This window comes from Felis catus, chromosome B1 (assembly GCF_018350175.1).
Source record: "Felis catus isolate Fca126 chromosome B1, F.catus_Fca126_mat1.0, whole genome shotgun sequence".
Classification (NCBI taxonomy): Eukaryota; Metazoa; Chordata; class Mammalia; order Carnivora; family Felidae; genus Felis; species Felis catus.
Window position 1 is genome coordinate 70,890,678 of NC_058371.1, and position 19,007 is coordinate 70,909,684.

The following is a 19,007-nucleotide window of genomic DNA, read 5'->3' on the forward strand; positions in this document are numbered from 1 at the left end:
GCAAGTGGGGGAGGGGCAGAGAGAAAGGGAGACAGAGAATCCCAGGCAGGCTCTGCACTGTCAGCACAAAGCCTGACATGGGGCTCAAACTCACAAAACCGTGAGCTCATGACCTGAGCCGAAACCAAGAGTTTGACACTTAACTGATAGAGCCACTCAGGCACCCCAAAATATGTTGAATTTTTAAATACTACGACAAGGCAGAGCTCCTTCTTTGTTCTTTCTGCTTGTGTATCCGCTCAACCCCCAAAAGAAGTAAAATTAAAACATTTTTATTTATCAGATAATTAAAAAAAATTACTTATATATTTATTTTCTTATTTATTGTGGTAAGAACACTTAACGTGAGACCTATCCTTTTAACAAATTTTGAAGTTGATAATACAGTATTGTTAACTATAGGTATCATGCTAATACAGGAGACCTGGTGTTTATTCATCTGTGTAACTGAAACTTTGTACCCATTGAAAAATGACTTCCCATTTCCCATTCCTCATCCCCTGGCAACCCCCACCATACTCTGCCTCCGTGAGTTTGACAGTTTTAAATATCTTATATAAGTGGAATCATGTTGTATTTGTCCTTTTGTGACTGGCTTGTTTCATTCAACATAATGCCCTATAGTTATATCTGTGTCACAAATGACAGAATATTTTTTTAGGCTCAATAATATTCCATTGTATTTATATACCACATTTTCTGTATCCATTCATCTATGCATCAACATTTAGATTGTTTCCAAATCTTGGTTATCATGAATAATCTCAGATACTTTGTGTTTACCAGCATGTATCAAAAGAAATACTAAAGGAATTTTTCTAACAATGAGATTATTGCAGATGGAAACCTAGATGAACTGTAAAATGAAATGAAAGTGACAGAAAGGATAAATATAAGGGAATAACTATAAGTGGGTACTGTCTACTAAAAAATAAATACTAATGGCATGTGGCGCTTAATATTAGAACATATAGCAAAGTAGCCCAAATTTGAGAAGATAATTGCAGTTAAAATATAATATACATCATTATATATATAATATAAAATATTATAGAATCTGTTATAAACTGAGTGGTGTCCCCCCAGAATTAATATGTTGACACCCTAACACCAATGTGACTATACTTGGAAATAAGGCCTTTAAGGAGACAATTAAAACTGAATAAAATTATAAGGGTGGGGACCTAATCTGATAGGACAGGTGTCCTTATGAGAAGAGGAAGGGACACCAGAACTTTCTCTCTCACTATGCACTCACAGAGGAAGGCCTGTGAGGATGTGAGGATACAGGGAAGGCAACTATCTGCAACTCAAGGAGAGAAACCTCATCAGAAACCAACACTGCTGGCCCCTTTCTTTGACTTCTAGGACCAGAACTGAGAGAGAATACTTTTCTGTTGTTTAAGCGGTCTAGTCTGTGACATTCCACTATTACAGTCTGAGCAGACTAATATAGTTACCATAGTTTGTGCATTGTCTGGGAATGGATAAAAGTACTAAATTAAAATAGACTTTAATAGGTGAACAATGCAAATTATAATACCCAGTCTAACAACTGAAATAAACAAATCCATATATACATACATAAATATGCAAACACATAAATATATAATATATATTATATATATAATAAATATATATAAATATATAAATGTAAGATATAACATGTAAATGTAAGATATATATATATATATATATAAATGTAACATATATATATAAATGTAAGATATAAATGTAAGATATATGGTTTCAAATGTTTCTCCCATTCCATTGGTCGTCTTTTGCTGTATTGTTTCCTTTGCTAGACTAAAGATTTCTAGTTTGATATAGTCCCGCTTGTCAATTTTTGCTTTTGTTGCCTGTGCTTTTGATGTCACAACAAAGAAATCATTGCCAAGACTAAGGTTGTAAAACATTTTTCCTGTTTTCTTCTAGGAGTTTTAGAATTTCAGGTCTTACAGTTAAGTCTTTATTTTGAGGTGGTTTTTTATATATGATGTAAGATAGGGATAAACATTTATTCTTTTGCATATTGATATCCAGTTTTCCCAAAATCATTTGTTGAAGAGCTTATCCTTTCTTGATTCTATAGTTTGACACCTTTGTTGAGGATTATCTGACTCTATATGCATGCATGTATTTTTAGGCTCTCTGTTCTGTTCCATTGATTGATAGGTCTGTTCTTTCTGCAAGTACCATACTGTTTTAAATAATGTAGCTATGTAATATATTTCAATGTCAGGAAGTGTGGGGCTTTTAGCTTTGTTCATACTTCCAAAGATTATTTTGAGTTCCATATGAATTTTAGTGTTTATTTTTCTATTTCTGCAAAAAAAATGCATTGATATTTTGAAAGAGATTGCATTAATTTGAAGATCACTTTGGGTCTATGTAGACATTTTAACAATAAGTCTTCCAATCAGTAAACACAAGACATCTTTCATTTAAGTGTATCTTCTTCCATTTCTTTCTGAAATATTTTGTAGTTTTCAATGTATTAATTCTTCCTCTTTCCTTCTATTTCTCAATATTTTATTATTTTTGATGCTATTGTAAATCGGGTTGTTTTTTATTGATATTCTTTTTAGTCTATTTGCTGTTGGTGTATGGGAAAAAAATAGCCCGGGGGGTTCAATCAGTTAGGCATCAGACTCTTGATTTGGGCTCAGGTCATGATCTCATGGTTCGTGAGTTTGAGACTCATGTTGGGCTCTGCGCTGACAGCATGGAGCCTGCTTGGGATTCTCTCTCTTCCTCTCTCTCTGTCCCTCCCCTGCTCATGTTGTTTCTTTCTCTTACTGTCTCTCTATCAAATATTACATTTCTTTATTTTTGAGAGGCAGAGTCAGACAGAGCATGAGGGCTGTGGGAGAGTCAGAGAGAGAGGGGGACACAGAATCCGAAGCAGGCTCCAGGCTTTGAGCCATCAGCACAAGCCTAATGAGGGCGTTGAACTCACCAATCATGAGATCATGACCTGAGCCGAAATCGGATGCTCAACTGACTAAGCCACCCAGGCGCCCCAATCAAAATAGATAAATAAACTTAAAAAAATAATAAGAGAAGGATATTCCAATACTTCCCTTTCAATAGCAGATAGAAAATCCAGTCAGATGATCTTTCCAGTTCTACCAGTGTTTGCTTCATATTTTGATACTCTGATGTTGAGTGAATATATATTTATAAATGATATATCTTCATGGTAAATTGCCACTTTTATAATTACATAAAGTCTATATTTTTCTCTTGTAATAGGTTGTGACTTAAAATCTAGTTTGTCTGATATAATCACGGCCACTCCTGCTCTTGTTTGGTTTCCAAGTAGCATTGGCATGGAATGTCTTTTTCCCTCCTTTCACTTTCTACCTGTTTCTCCTTCAATCTAAAGTGGATCTCTTGTACACAACATATAGTCGTATCTTGTTGTTTCAAAATCCATTCAGCCACTCTGCGTCTTTTCACTGGGGTTTAGTCAAATTACACTTAAAGTAGTTTTTGATAGTGAAGGTCTTACTATTGCCATCTTGTCAACTGAGGGAGAAGCTCTTGAATGGTAGTGCCCTCCGTCTGCTATACTGTTAGTCCTCTGGAGCAGGAGCATGCCGCCCCCCAGCTCTCCCATGTTCTTGCTTCCCCATGCATCCAGAGCATGCTGGGTCTTACCCACACTATGAGACACGGAAGACAAAAACCAGTGCCATGGACAGCTCCTCACCCACCAAAAAGTTGGAATGTTGGAAGTATATTTCAGTTTTCTCTTTCTCTCCCCAGCAAGAAGCTAGAAGCTGGGATGTCCCCCCACCCCCCCAATCATGCCACACTGAGCTGGGGTGAAGGACTATGATGAATGAGTGCCATGAATTTTCTTACCAGCTTTGATGTGTCTGCTTTTGCACCTACCTGGGGTGCAGGAGCCTCTTAACTGGTTTCCGGATCTCTTACAGGGGAAATTGGTTCATGTGTCTCCAATTGAGTCAGTGCCTCCAAGGGGGGAAGGAAGTTCTAGGGCTTCTTGTCTGCCATCTTGCTGACTTCCTCCTGCTTTTATCTTGTTTCTAACCTAAAATGTCAGTGTGCTATGATTTCATGGAGGCTGGCAGAAGAAATGAGATTCAGAGACACTGGGCTTTATTACTCACATTACAGCAAGCTGCACAAGCATCAGTACGTTTGGTACTAGTCCTCCAAGCTGCAATTCATACATACAGAATAGTTTGAAGAAGGCCATGTAATATCTGTATGTGCACTGAGTGGTATTAAGAAGGCAGAGGAGCTATGAAACAGTGTCTCTCATACGGAATAGTAAGCATGCCTGCTGGCTGGTCCAGAGGGACACAGTCTTTCAAATCTGTAAGAAAACTTGCCTTTTATGTTGGAGAAGGACACTGTCTCCATCTTCCAGAGTTGATTGCTATACACAATCCTTCAAAATATAGTTCGGGATAAGAGGAGTCACGGCCTCTGCTCTAAAGATGGGCATAAACAGGGGCGCCTGGGTGGCTCAGTCGGTTGGGCGTCCGACTTCAGCTCAGGTCACGATCTCACGGTTCGTGAGTTTGAGCCCCGCGTCAGGCTCTGGGCTGATGGCTCAGAGCCTGGAGCCTGCTTCCGACTCTGTGTCTCCCTCTTTCTCTGCCCCTCCCCCATTCATGCTCTGTCTCTCTCTGTCTCAAATATAAATAAACATTAAAAAAAAATAAAGATGGGCATAAACATAAGACACCCGTGAGAATCGTCTCCCAGTGACATTTGCCAAAATAGACCATATGCTGTATTATCAAGTAAATCGTAACAAAATTCAAAAGTTTGAAAATATTCCTAGGCTATTCTCTGGCCACAGAGAAATTAATCTAGAAATCAATAACAAGAGTAAAAATAGATAATCTGCAAAATGTTTGAAAATTAAAGTGTACTCTTCTGATTTGTACGTACGTTGAAGATGAATTATAATAGCAGTTAGAAAGTGTCATTTTCATTAGATAAAAAATATTAAGCCTTGTAAAATGCACCTAGACAAAAGCTGAGAGGAAAATCATAGCATTAAATGCAAAAATTAAAAGAAGAAATTCTAAAAAAATCATTATCTAAGTATTCTTCTCAAGGTCCAACAGAAACCATAGGAAATTAAAGCTAAAAATCCTAAAATAAAAATAAATAATGGAGACCATAAACCAATAAAATCCTGAAATCAAACAAATAGAAGCAAACAGCAAATCGAATTAATTTATTTGAAAAAAATTATAGAATTGATGAACACTTTAGAAATACAACTTATGAAAAAGAGAGCAGATAACAAACATACTCCACAAATATAAAGAATGTAAAGATGGGGTGCCTGGTGGCTCAATTGGATAGGTGGCTGACTCCTGATTTTGGCTCAGGTCATGATCTCACAGTTCATGGGATTGAGCCCCTTGTTGGGCTCTGTGATGACAGGATGGAGCCTGCTTGGGATTCTCTCTCCCTCTGTCTGCATGCATGGGCATGTGCCGTGTGCACACTCTCTCTCTCTCAAAATAAAAAAAACTTAAAAAAAAATGTAAAGATGATATTACTAAAGATTCATAGACTTGAAAAGATGATATACAAATTACATTAAAATGGACACATCTTGGGACGCCTGGGTGGCTCGGTCAGTTGAGTGTCGAACTCTGGCTCAGATCAAAATCTCACGGTTTGTGAGTTCGAGCCCCACATCGGGCTTGCTGTTGTCAGCACAGAGCCTGCTTCGGATCTTCTGTCCCCCTCTCTCTCTCTGTCCCTCCCCCACTCGCACGTTCTGTCTCTCAAAAATAAACAAACATTAAAATGGACACATCTTGAAATACAAACTTATAAAAATTGACACAAGACAAAGCATAAAATCTCAAAGCTCCTGTGTTTATTGAAGAAATGGAATGCATAATTGAAACTACTCATATAATGCAATGCCATACAACAAAAGAGAGTGAACTGGTGCAGATAAAATGGATCAATTTCAAAATGATATAAGGGCAAGGAAAAAAAAAAGTTAAATATCTAACCATACAAAACATATGATACTGTATGAAGTTTGAAAACTGATAAAATTAATCTATGGTGATAAAAGTAATATGGTGGTTACTTTTGTGTATGGGATAATGATTAGATGCGGGCATAAAGAAGGTTTCCAGGGGGTGGCAATGTTCTTTATATTGATCTAGGCGGTTTTAGTGTGTGATAACCTTGTAAAAATGTCATCAAAGTGCCCCTTTAAGATATGCATTCTTTCCTGTATATGTTTATTGCAATAGCATTACAGCTAAAACAACAATCACAAAAAAAGAGTGGATAGAAAATGCTCTCATTTCTTGAAGGTAATATCTGAGATTGCCAAAACATTGTCCCGCCCTTCTCTGTTTGTACTTTTTACATCAACATCGCATTACTCTTTTGGGGAAGATTAAAAAATGGATAATCGTTATTAAACTCTATGTGCAGGATTGGATTATGTCAGTAAGGAATTAAAAACAAGTTTATTTTTAGTATTTAGGCCATCTAAATTCACTCGCTGACTTGAAGGAAGAAAAAAAAAATCAAGGTTTATGAGGAGTCTCAGTGGGGAGTGTTTATATTAGATACTTAGCACTGCAGGATGCTGTGAGTTGGAAAACATAGGCAGATCCAATTAACAGATTCTGCACTGTGGAAACTGAACCATATTAGGCTTTTGGACAGCTTTATGTGTGAACGTGAGAACATACTCATAAGAAATGTTACCGTTTTATCCCATATAACTTCACGAGAATTTTTGTATAGACCAGGGATTTGTGGTAAAAACAGAGGTATGTTGGCTCCTCATTTGTGGAATTCACTAGTAAATTCCTTGAGAATCATTATTTAAGGGAGTAATACTGGTTTTGAAGGATGAGTAACAGCACATCTGCCTATATGAAACAAGGAAAGAGAACATATTCTTTGACTACTACTCTCTATTCTAATGATTTGGACCCTCTACATAATGGAAGGACTTCTCCTTATAAGTGTGTCAAATTAACCAAGATTCTCGCCTGTGATCAGCAGCTTTCTGATGAACCTTCCAGCCCTCCATCTGACTTTTCCAAATAATGCGCTGTTTTGAAAAGACTCATTCATAACGGTAGACTATAGATTACTGCAGAAGTGTACGTTTTCAAAAGGAAATATAATCTATTCATAAGCCCCAGGGCTAAAATTTAACCAATGATCTCTTTAGAGATTAGTGGAATTTGAATTGGAAACTTAGTTTCTAGAAACTTATACTGATATTTCTGACCTTATTGACTATAAGGAATGTTTCGGAACAATGATTCTTAAATTGCTCTTTGTAGGTCTCTGGGGAATCAGAGCAAATTCCAAAAAGATTACAAAAACCAATGCTGTGAAAACTTCAAGAACTCTTCGGTGGCACTCAGATCCATTAGCAGAACCTCCTACCATTACATTTGCCTTTTTTCCCCCTCTTTGGCTAGCATGTAACCAACATTCTTGCTAACGCATATTTTCAGGACTAAAACATATCATATCCAAAGGTTGTCAGTCAGGAAACCAACCAAGTTGCATGTGTGCATATGTGTGTGTGTTCACATTCATGTTTATATTTCTTCTAAGTTGTGCTTCATGTTTGGGTTCAGGACAAAAGGAGGATGCAAGCAGAAAAAAGATTAAAGGGTAATTGGAAAAGTTGCTGGTATAAATATTGAGGAACCATTGATCCAGAATAGTCATACTTAGTAAATACACACTGTGAAAATTAAAATGTCAGAGCTAATGCAAATGAATAAAGCCTTTACTTATTATTTCTGGATCAAACATCATATGCAGAGGGTAGTGTTTATTGGAAATTCAGTGAATGTTGAGGTAGTCTTATTTTCTTTTACTCTTCTGTAATTCCACAGGAAATAATTGCATTCATATTATAAATAAAAATAAAGCAAAAATTATAAATGAGGCTTTTCATTAATAGCAATTAAAAAGTGAAGTAATTGCCAGAAAGTATTCTTTGAAGGTAAATTTAAGGATCAGACTTCTAAAATACTTGCTTTGATGAAAGAAACTGATGTTTCCAGTGGAGAGCTGTCTACATTTTATTCCTCAGAATAACAAACACTTTCAGTAGGAGGCATAGTAAGAGGTTAGTGATTAAAGAAAAAAGAAAAAGAAAAAAAAATAGATACATGCATTTTATTTCTCTAAAAAGGTAATTGTACCAGCCTTTCTCTACACTTAACTGGAACAGATATCCATTTTTAAAATAATATTCTCTTAGACCCTTTGTGACTTTTTGATTTCAGAATCCAAGGAGTAAGTCATATTACCTAAGGAATCATCTTTCTTCCCTCAAAATAACTTATTTTGAAAACCGACAGGCACCTGCGTGTCTCAATTGGTTAAGCATTGGACTTGGGCTCAGGTCACCATCTCATGGTTGGTGAGTTTGAGCCCCACATAGAGCTCTGTGCTGACAGCTCAGAGCTTGGAGCTTGCTTCAGATTCTGTTTCCCTCGCTCTCTGCCCCTCCCCCGTTTGCGCTTGCTCTCTCTCTCTCTGTCTCTCAAAAATAAACATTAAAAAAGAAAACACATCAGTAAATCTTCCTCAGGCTTGTTATTTATTGCAGAACATGCCCTCGAACCAATTAAAAGTTTAAAGAGCTATTGAATCTACAATTTTAAAATACCTGAGGTTCAACCTGCAGAAAGTAATTTTTTAGAGGGGAAATAATTGGAAAAATGTTCCATATGCTACTGCCTGGTTTTTATTGGTTTAACATGTAGATTTCCATAGACTTTTTGGAACACAGAGAGGGCATTTTTTTTTTTTTAAATCAGGAGGGTTTTGTTTGCCAGGTGAATATTTCAGAGCTCTCACTGCTCTGATAGAAAACAGCTTTAGATTTGGATGGGAGCAGTCCGTGTGAGAGGTTCTGATGAAATCACACAGAGCGGCTTTCTATGACAGCACTGATTTATACATAACATTAGAGATGATTATATAATCTGTTGTCAACAATTGATTCTGCAATTGTCAACTTAGCAATTTTTAAGGAGGAAGGATGATGACACATGGTGAACCTCTTGATTTTAAAAAATATATACTGCCAAATAACACTGGCAAAGGAATTTTTATTTTATTGCATGCTGTTCACAAAAAAAAAAAAAAAAGAAAGAAAAGTAAAATTTCAACAATTCTTGAGCCTTCTGAGGAACTCCGTAAACCAAATCTTACCTTACAGGTTCGCCATGACCACCCTATTATCATTCTTAGCACTATCTTGGTCTAGCACATAGTGATGCTCAGCAAATACTTGTTGCAGTCAATACAACTTTTATATTTGTGTTGAGAGAGATGCCAACTATAGACAGCATTTATTAACCCATTCCTATGTGTCAGGCACTATGTTAGGTCCTTGCTGTAGTTCATTTTCTCATTTAATTTTCACAAATAACTTCATGATGTAGGCATTGGATTAGAGACCACTACTGCCCCCATCTAGAGATGAGAAGACTGAGGCTCAGTGAGGTGAGGTGAAGATTGAATGGCCAGTGAGAAGCAGAACCTGGAATCGAAAAGAAGTGTGCCCAATGCCGGAGTTTCTGCTTTTCACCAGGAAGCACCCTTCTTTAGAGAATATTTCATGATCGCCAGTGTTTGAGTTTAAACAACTAAATGTCAATTCTAATTGGTCTTAAAGGACTTCCAAATTATAAGGAACAATTCTAGAAGTAATAAGAAAATTTCTCAATGGAAAATTGCCATTCCATGGGAAAAGAATTTTACCGTTGGCTTTTGTTTGTTAGTTTTGAGTATGGAATGTCGGAAATTCTACTTGGGGAACACACACACAGCTAGAAGGTTGCCACCAGTTGTTTTGGCTTGGCCAGGATAGACTCTTCGAAAGACCAAGACCATGAGAAATACAAGCTGGTGGCTGGTTCTAGAGTCATCCCAGAGTCCTTTTCCCAGAGCATAATGTAATTCTGTTCATGTGGACTGACATCAAATTCTCCCCAGTGATGGGCTAAGTAAGAATGGTCTTTTATAACTTTCACAGTTATGTTGAGTGGTTAGTAAAGACAGCCAAAAATGAAAGGGTGAGATGTACTTGTGATCTAGGGAAGCTCTGAATGTTGATGTTTGCTCATTTCATATTATGGGTAGCATAGCTCTTAGGGCAAGCAAAATTAGAGACAATAATTCTTTTTTTAAAACGTTTATTTATTTATTTTGAGAGAAGAAAGAGAGAGAGAGAGAATGCATGAAGGGGAGAGGGCCAGCGAGAGATGAGGAGGGAGAGAATTCCAAGCAGCTACACTGTCAGCACAGAGCCTGACATGGGGCTCAATCTCACAAACTGAGATCACAACCTGGGTCGAAATCAAGAGTCAGATGCTTAATGGACTGAGACACCCAGGTGCCCCTTTACTTTCATTTCTGATGTGCACTTTGATTTTTATTTTAGCAATCCAATTTGCTCAATGGAAAATAAAATGTATATTACACTGTCATGTTAAGAAAAAACTAATATGTAATGGCAAAACTATTACATATATGCTAATAAGGCATGATTTAATACCATAAACTGTGAAATCATATGTAAACAGGAATGTTCTGATCTTTCTAAGAGAAAAGGCACTCATACCTTTGTAATATCAATAATAATATATCAACTGTTCTTTACAGATATATTTTTGGATACACTGGGAAGTTATGGTGAGCTCTCTTCTTGTATCAGACAAAGGGGGCATTTTAAAAATCCTTAATAACGTGGGTAGTAATTAAGACATAATTGGCTTCTACTTATCGAAAAGATGCATAACATCTTGAAGAAAGGCAATAATTAGCATTAGAGGGCAACTTAATGATTTCATTACATAGCACTGAGTAACTTTTAAGGATGGAAGAATATTTACGTAGACTTTATTTGCTGTAGGGTGGTCCACTAGGACATAGTACTACCATATGAGTCCTGTTTTACCTTTCACTTCTGGTGTTTCCTTTCTATGCATGTGCATTTGCTCTGAAACAGACAAACTTCTGATTGATTCTTAAATCACTTAAAATTGTTCTGAAATGTATTTGATTTTCATTTATAATTTTTGATCTGTTACAATATCAATCTTATTTATCTTTAGATTTTTTTTTTTTTTTTATGAGTAGAAAAGATAAAATTTTCTGGCCAGGGCATAGGAAATGACCTAAATTCCTTAGAATGTCCAGGGAATTTGCCAGTACTCATGAATGTTAAGTAATGATCAGAAGCCATAGTCTATGCAAAGCCTGTATAATTACCTTCTTTGTGATTCTCTTCTAGGATTTCTTATACCCACATAGCTCTCTGGCTCAAACACATCCAAGATTGTTCCAGAAATTTTTAGACATTCTCTGAATGTACAATGAGATGCTTATCAAGTGCAATTCTGCCCCACCTCAACTGAAGCAAATGGCAGAATTTTAGTACATTTGGGATGGGTTTAGGATAATAAAATGGGAAAAGCTCTGGAATCAGTAAGAATTGGGCTTACGTTCTAACCGAGCTACTTCCTAGCAATGTGACCATGAGCAAGTAACCCTCTGGTCCAAGCCTTTGTTTCTTCACGTGTAAGGATGAGAATTATAGCACTCACTCTTTCGTGTTGTAAAGATTAAATCAGATGATGTCTTCCTTCAATTCATTTATTCATTTAATAGTATTTGTTGAAGGCCTACCTTGTGTCAATTGACGTTCTTCTAGGTTCCTGCGCTGGGTGTAGTGTTGGGTCTTCCCTCATGCAGCTTCAAGCATCGTGCATTAAAGCACCTATCAGAGAAAATAGTATATCATGTGTCTAGTAAATATCACCATGGTGAGTGCCTTGAGGCAGATAGTTTTGTGCACATATAAGAGCCCAAAGCTGTCACATAATAACTTCTCTCCAAATAGAAACAAATGTGAAGGATCAAGAAAAATTTAACCTCACTAGATACAAAGAAGAGCCACAGCCACTCAGGACATATAATACGGTTAACTGTTTAAAATCAGGGAGATTATAAGAAGAGTGAAAACTGTAAAGTAGTTACATGTAGGCTTTTGATATATTTGAGTTAACCCTCCTCTGCTCCCTCTCCTCCCTCCCCATCCTCCACAGGCTTCATTGACAAGGAATTCTATTTGTTCTTGTTCACTTCATGGCTCTTCTAATAACCTGCAATTAGTTGGAAAAATAATTTTGAAATAAATCTGATGAACAGATTTACTTACAGGGCCTATTACACTCAAATCATAACCAGATGGTATTTCAAAATCTGATCAACTTGATGCATTGGCAGCAGGAGTGGCGTAAATATATCTGAATCCTGGAGCCATCACAAAAGATTTAGTGCGTCACCCTCACTAAAAAAGAGAGATGCCAAATGATATGAAACTCCAAAGAAAAATTTCAGAGAAAGGGTGAGATGTGGAGGTTTTGGAAGAATAGGAACACAGATGCTCACTTTGGCTATTTTCCATAAAACAATATAAAAAGAGGCCACAAAACTGAAGTATGAGTTGGAGGGGGACTTAGGTATTGGAAACCACCCCCAAGAGTTCAAGAAGAAAAGACCATATATGACTTCTTGTTACTTCGGAGAAAAAAAAAAAAAAAAGCATAGTCCTAAGACACAGAAGAAAAGAAAGAATTTCAGGACAATCTAATGAATGAATCAATATTGAACTAAAATTTATTGGCTAATATTTCTTTAGCTATGGCATTTGAACTAATAGGAACTGAGATGGGCAAGGGAACAAGGGAGGGAGCCAGCAAGAAGAGTGGATCTAAAACATCGTTATTATTCTTTGCGGTGTTGCTTACTCTTATGTTGTATAACCTTTCCACTCATGCCTGTGTGTGATTAGCACATAGGAAAAGAAGGGAATTTTGATGCTGGAAGAGACTCCAATGATCACCAGAGTTCTCCTTGGTAGAGAAGGGAACAGTCAGGGAAGCAAGTTGATTTGCCCAAGTTCACCCAGAAGAAAGTGGCAGAGTGTCTTGACATGTGCTCTTGCATTCTGTCTGCAAAAGTAGTTTATCTATTGTCATGTATCCTGAGGTTCCACTTCTGGAAACCTCAACCATTTGGTAATGTATGTTGTCTTAGAAAAGCATCCATTTCATTGAGAATTTCAAGTGAATTAATACAGCACGGCACCTTCTTTTATCTTTTAAATAACCATGGGGTACCTTGGTGGCTCAGTCAGTTAAGTGACTGACTCTTAAGTCGAATCAGGTCATGATCTCACGGTGGTTCCTGGGATCAAGCCCTGTGGTCGGTTCTTCGCTGACAGCTGGATTCTGCTTAGGATTCTCTCTCTCTTCTCTCTCTCTGCCCCTCCCCCATGGGCACGTACTCTCCCCTCTCTCTCAAAATAAATGAACTTAAAAAAATAAATATTTAACCCTATTTATTGTTAATTATCTCATTTTATGTTTGGGATATACTTCTCTTCATGTTGTATGATTTGATTGGCACTTAGATTTTATGTTTTTTTTTTTAATCAGCTTTAAAAATCGATTTTAATACCCTTAACGTAATTCTTCCCTCTTTTTGTCTTCATCATTTTATTTGTCTACTTTAGTTTTTTTCCCCATTACTTTGATTGTTTATTTCATTTATTCTCATTCTTCTGTTGATATTAAGAAAGCATTTAAGGGTATACATTTGCCACTGACTACAATTTTGTTTACATCCCGTATGTTATTTTTTTTAAGATTTTATTTTTTTAAGTTTATTTATGCATTTTGAGAGAGACAGAGGAGGAGGGCAGAGAGAGAGGGAGAGAGAAAGAATCCCAAGCAAGCTTCACACTGTCAGCACTGAGCCTGAAGTGGGGCTCGAGCTCACCAACCATGAGTCATGACCTGAGCCGAAATCAAGAGTCAGACACTTAACCAGCTGAGCCACCCAGCCTCCCCATCCCATACGTTTGCATAAATGTCAGACATTTGTATTTCTACAGATGTTTTTAAAAATAAATTAAAATTACTTAAACTAAAAAATAAAAATAAGATGAAATTGCTTACAAAGTCTGTACCTTTATTAATTTATCCTTTTCTGATAAATATTTACTTTCTACTCTGCAACAGTATGTTTCTCTGTGTTTAAACTCACTAAATCATATTTAAAAAGAAAGTAACCTACTTTGATTCATTTATTGCATTTTACCTGCAGTTGTACTTAGTTTCATAATAATTGTACCCTCTGCCTCTGTTCGGTAGTATTTGTATATTAAATCATTACCACCTTGATTATTTTTAACACGTTAGTATCCTTTTGGATTTGCAACAAGCAGTCATTTGTACAGCAGGACATCACTATCTAACAATGCTTTGTTTGTTTACCATATCCAATAAAGTTTAAAATTTTGCTAGGATACTTTTTTCCAAAACACTGATACCCTATGCATTTCTAATTTTCCAATCCAACCTTTCTTTTGAACTCCCTGTATCCCCAGAAAGTCAAGACATTTCTATCCCCCAAACCTCCCACATATGATCTCTGGTGTTTTACTTATCTTTGTAATTCTAAAACTTTCCATTTTTTTTTTTTTTTGAATGTCTAGGTTAAAACTCGGTTAGCAATGGCTCAAATCTCAAACACATGTTTTGTTTGGCACTCTTAGTGCTTTTTTTGATAGTTGGATTCTGTGTGTATGAAAAAAAAATGCGACGTTACATATAGATTTCTGGCTTCTCTTGAAATTTGTTGATCTGGCCCATACTGCACAGAAATGAAGCGAGGGATTTAAGGAGCTTCTGCTGTTTTTGGACAGTGGATATGCCCTCTAGTTCAGCATGGTCCCCACCATGCCTATTCATGAAGGCTGGACCTCTTTGGTTATCAGCCATGTTCCTCAAGCCCTGCAGTCACTTGAAATTGTGGTCATTAATCTAAAGATCTCAACCTCGATTATTATTAAAATATTATTTATTTCATATAACTTATTTTTAGAAAAAAAATCAAATACTTCAAATGTATTGCCATTAAACCCTGTTTAATATGTACTTCAGCTTTTTTATGTTGTGACCTATTTTAAAATTATGTTTAGTTAATCTGTAGCTGTGAAGATAATGTTTTCTATTTTTTTTTTTCAAGCTACACATGTTAGCAGTATGTCTTCTGAGATCTGCTTATTTGAAAATACCTTTCTCTCGGGGCGCCTGGGTGGCGCAGTCGGTTAAGCGTCCGACTTCAGCCAGGTCACGATCTCGCGGTCCGTGAGTTCGAGCCCCGCGTCGGGCGCTGGGCTGATGGCTCAGAGCCTGGAGCCTGTTTCCGATTCTGTGTCTCCCTCTCTCTCTGCCCCTCCCCGTTCATGCTCTGTCTCTCTCTGTCCCAAAAATAAATAAAAAACGTTGAAAAAAAATTAAAAAAAAAAAATGAAAATACCTTTCTCTCTTGTGGCCTGCACCTACCAAGGACAACTTGGCAAGCTCTGCCATTTGGGGGATAATCTTTTTATTGCTCAAAACTTTAGAAATGGGTCTGCTATTTTTCTACCATTTAGCATTGGAATGAAATAAGGACTAAACTGATTTTCATTATATTAAAAAAGTGTTTGGGTGCTTTTGTTATTTTTTCCTTACCATTCTAACTCCATTTTTTTTTTTTTGAGATATATTACAATATAAATCTCTGATTTTTTTATGCTCAAAGATTACTGAGCCCTTCTTTTTTAAAAACAAAATTTTTAATGTTTTTATTTATTTATTTTTTTTGAAAGAGAGATTGACAGAGTATGAGAGGGGTAGGAGCAGAGAGAGGGAGACATAGAATTTGAAGCAGGCTCCAGGCTCTAAGCTGTTAGCACAGAGCCCGATGCGGGGCTCGAACTCACGAACCGTGAGATCATGACCTGAGCTGAAGTCTGACGCTCAATCGACTGAGCCACCCACTTGCCCCTATTCTGAGCCCTTCTGATCTTGATGTTGGTCATTTATTTAGCATAGGAACATTTTAATTCATTAAAACTTTCATTATTGCTTCTACTTTAGACATCGTGCATTCTCCTGCTGTAACTTCTATTAATTTCTGGTTGCATTATCATTTTCTATCTTTCATAATTATGAATTTTTACTTAGTGTTTACTTTCCTTATGTTATTTTTCCTCTGGATTTTTCAGAAATTTATCTAGCTTGTTCTCCACGTTAGGATTTTATGTGTATTGTCAATATTATTGTTTCTTATCTTCAATATGCACTTTATTATTAGTTTTTTTATCTTGTCTAACTTTTTAATGGGTTAAGGGTCTTTTAAAATATCAGATTTTTTTGAAAAAGCAGCATTTTTAAGGTTTTTGCACCTGTTTCCCATGGTTCTCACCTTTGTCTTGTTTGTGTTTTTCTGAGAACGCCCTATTTTCGGAACAATTTTCCTAGCTGCTCAACTGGTTAGCCTTTAGAAAATGGCTCTCTTTTTTTTTGGCTCTTCAATAATTTCCCAGACCCATATGTTTTGCTTTTCTTTTATTTGAAAGAGTAGAGATCTCTCCAGAACTAGTGTTTTCCACAAACAGGCTGTATTGACTGCTCCTGTCTTTATTTCACAGATGTCGCATGGATTTAGTCTAGCACTGTCATTGCATTATTGTGCACAGCTCCTAACCCACTCCTCAGGCTATTACTATCTTTTCTAGGTACAGTCATTAGATTGAAAAGCTATGAAATACATCAAAAATCTAATCACCATGTTTTTGGATTCATTAAGGCTTTTACTTTCCCCTTAAATGAGGGGCTACATTTTCCAAAGTGACATCAAGCACTCTGATCCCTCTTTGTCCAACCCATTTTACTTTCTTGTTGCCTAACTCTTTTCCTTAAACTTTTTTTCTAAAAGGATGAAGAAAATAGTTTGTGTGTGTATGTGTGCATGTGTTGGGTTATTGAAGTGAAGGGTAGGGTTAGATTTAGGCTAAGCAAGGTTGGTACTCTAGATTAAGCAAAATGTGACATCTATTCAGTACTGGGGCCAATGCTTTGTTTTCTTATAGAAATGTATCTTGTGTAGCCTGATCCAGAGGGCAGATCTTAAAAGGTAGCTAAATGGTCTTCCCACCTTACTTCAAATTTAATCCATCTGATTCGTGGTACATAGAATCTCTTCCAGATTGTGTGTTGACTACCCTAGTTTTTATTTTGGGTTTTACATGTTTCTTTATATTTTCTTCAAGTTTTTACTTATTTATTTTGAGAAAGAGAGACAGAGAGAGAGAGAGAGAGAAAGAGAGAGAGATGGAGGGGGAGAACGTGTAGGGGAGGGGCAGAGAGAGAGGAAGGGAGAGAATCTTCAGCAGGCTCTGTGCTGTCAGAGCAGAGCCCAATATGGAGCTGTAAATCGAGAACCATGAGATCATGACCTGAGCCAAAATCAAGAGTTGGACACTCAACCGACTGAGCCACCCAGGTGCCCCGGGTTATGTATTTTTCTAAGTCTTCATAGACAATGTTTGGTGAAGTTGAGAGAAGCTGCCTTTGAGCTGACTAGCTTGTATTTTTTTTTATTGGAGAGTCGAAAGACACTTCAAACCAGCTTGATGAGCTTGTCTCTCATCCCATACAGCTGGAAATGCCAAACAGAAGGAAGGGGAGACTGTTGCCAGAAACAGGCACAGTGAAAATAAAGAAAGTTTTGATGTTCTGGCAAGATAATTAATTATGAGTAGCCGCAGGAACACAAAAGGACGTTGGAAAATAATTTTCGGCATCTAAATGGATTTTAATATCAATATGCCATTAAGAAAATTTTACATTACATTCAAAATTCTTTCAAATGTGATTATGTGATGTAAATGATACGTTGGTTATAAAAAGCAAACCTTGTTTAAAAAATTCTTGATACTTGAAGACACCCGATTTTATTATCTAAAATATTCATTTAAGTAGAATAACCAGTTCCTGAATATTTTTCATTATCTGAGATCTTATCATGCATTCTCTGTGCATCCACACACACCTACACATACCTGCCTTAGACTATTTGTTGTTGCGCTTTAGTTCTGGAGGAAATGTAACTGGCAATTAAGATCTACAAATACAGTAAATAGCGTGACCCTGTTACCCAATAATGCAATGAGAGAATATACACTATGTTCTTGACTTAGTATTTCCCCTTACCACCTGAAAGCTTACTTTTTTTTCTTTTTAGGAATTCCAGACAGCCTGAAGTCTGCTGAAAAAATAAACGCCCAAAAGCAGTGCTTTTAAAGCTACGTGAAGATGTTCTGGCAGTTGCTGTGGTTTCCAACCACCCACTTTTATGTCTCATTGTTTGAGGCCATATAGCAGTGGCTCTTTAAAAGTTATGATCTGCCTCATTTCAACTTGCTTTGCAATAGCTGCCAGGGCTCCTTGCTTTCATCTATGTTGTGCATATGGTCAAATATTTTATGGACAATCCAGGGCTGAACATTGCCACAGCATTCTTTTACCTGGGCTCTTTGACAGCTATGTAGAGAATGGAGTACTAAAGAACAATACCTTGGGAAGTTTCACACTGTGTTTTGAACCTACATGACATTAAGATCCAAGTCTAATTCAGTCACTCAAGGGATTGTGTCTTACGTCCCTCTGGTGTGAAAAGGTTTTCCATTAAATACAATGGAAATCCATTTCTGCGTATGCAACCATCAGTGAGTGCGTGTGTGTGTGTGTGTGTGTGTGTGTGTGTGTGAGATTGAAAGAGGAAAAAAAGAGATAAAGAGAACTAAAATACGTGTGTCTAGATAAACTGGGGACGTTTCAACGCTACCCTGACATTTTCAAATGATAAGTCTTTGAAATAACAATTGGATAATTCCTCATTTCATAGAATTTACAGAGGACTGAGTTTTAACATTCTATATTAATCCATGTTATAAATAAAATAGTTTAATTTGTTGAAATGTTTTAACTGTATTATCTCACAATACTGACACTATTTATTGTGTAATGGTAGTACATCACTCCCAACCTCTTTCCATGATGTTGCAGCTGTAAACCATAAACATAGCA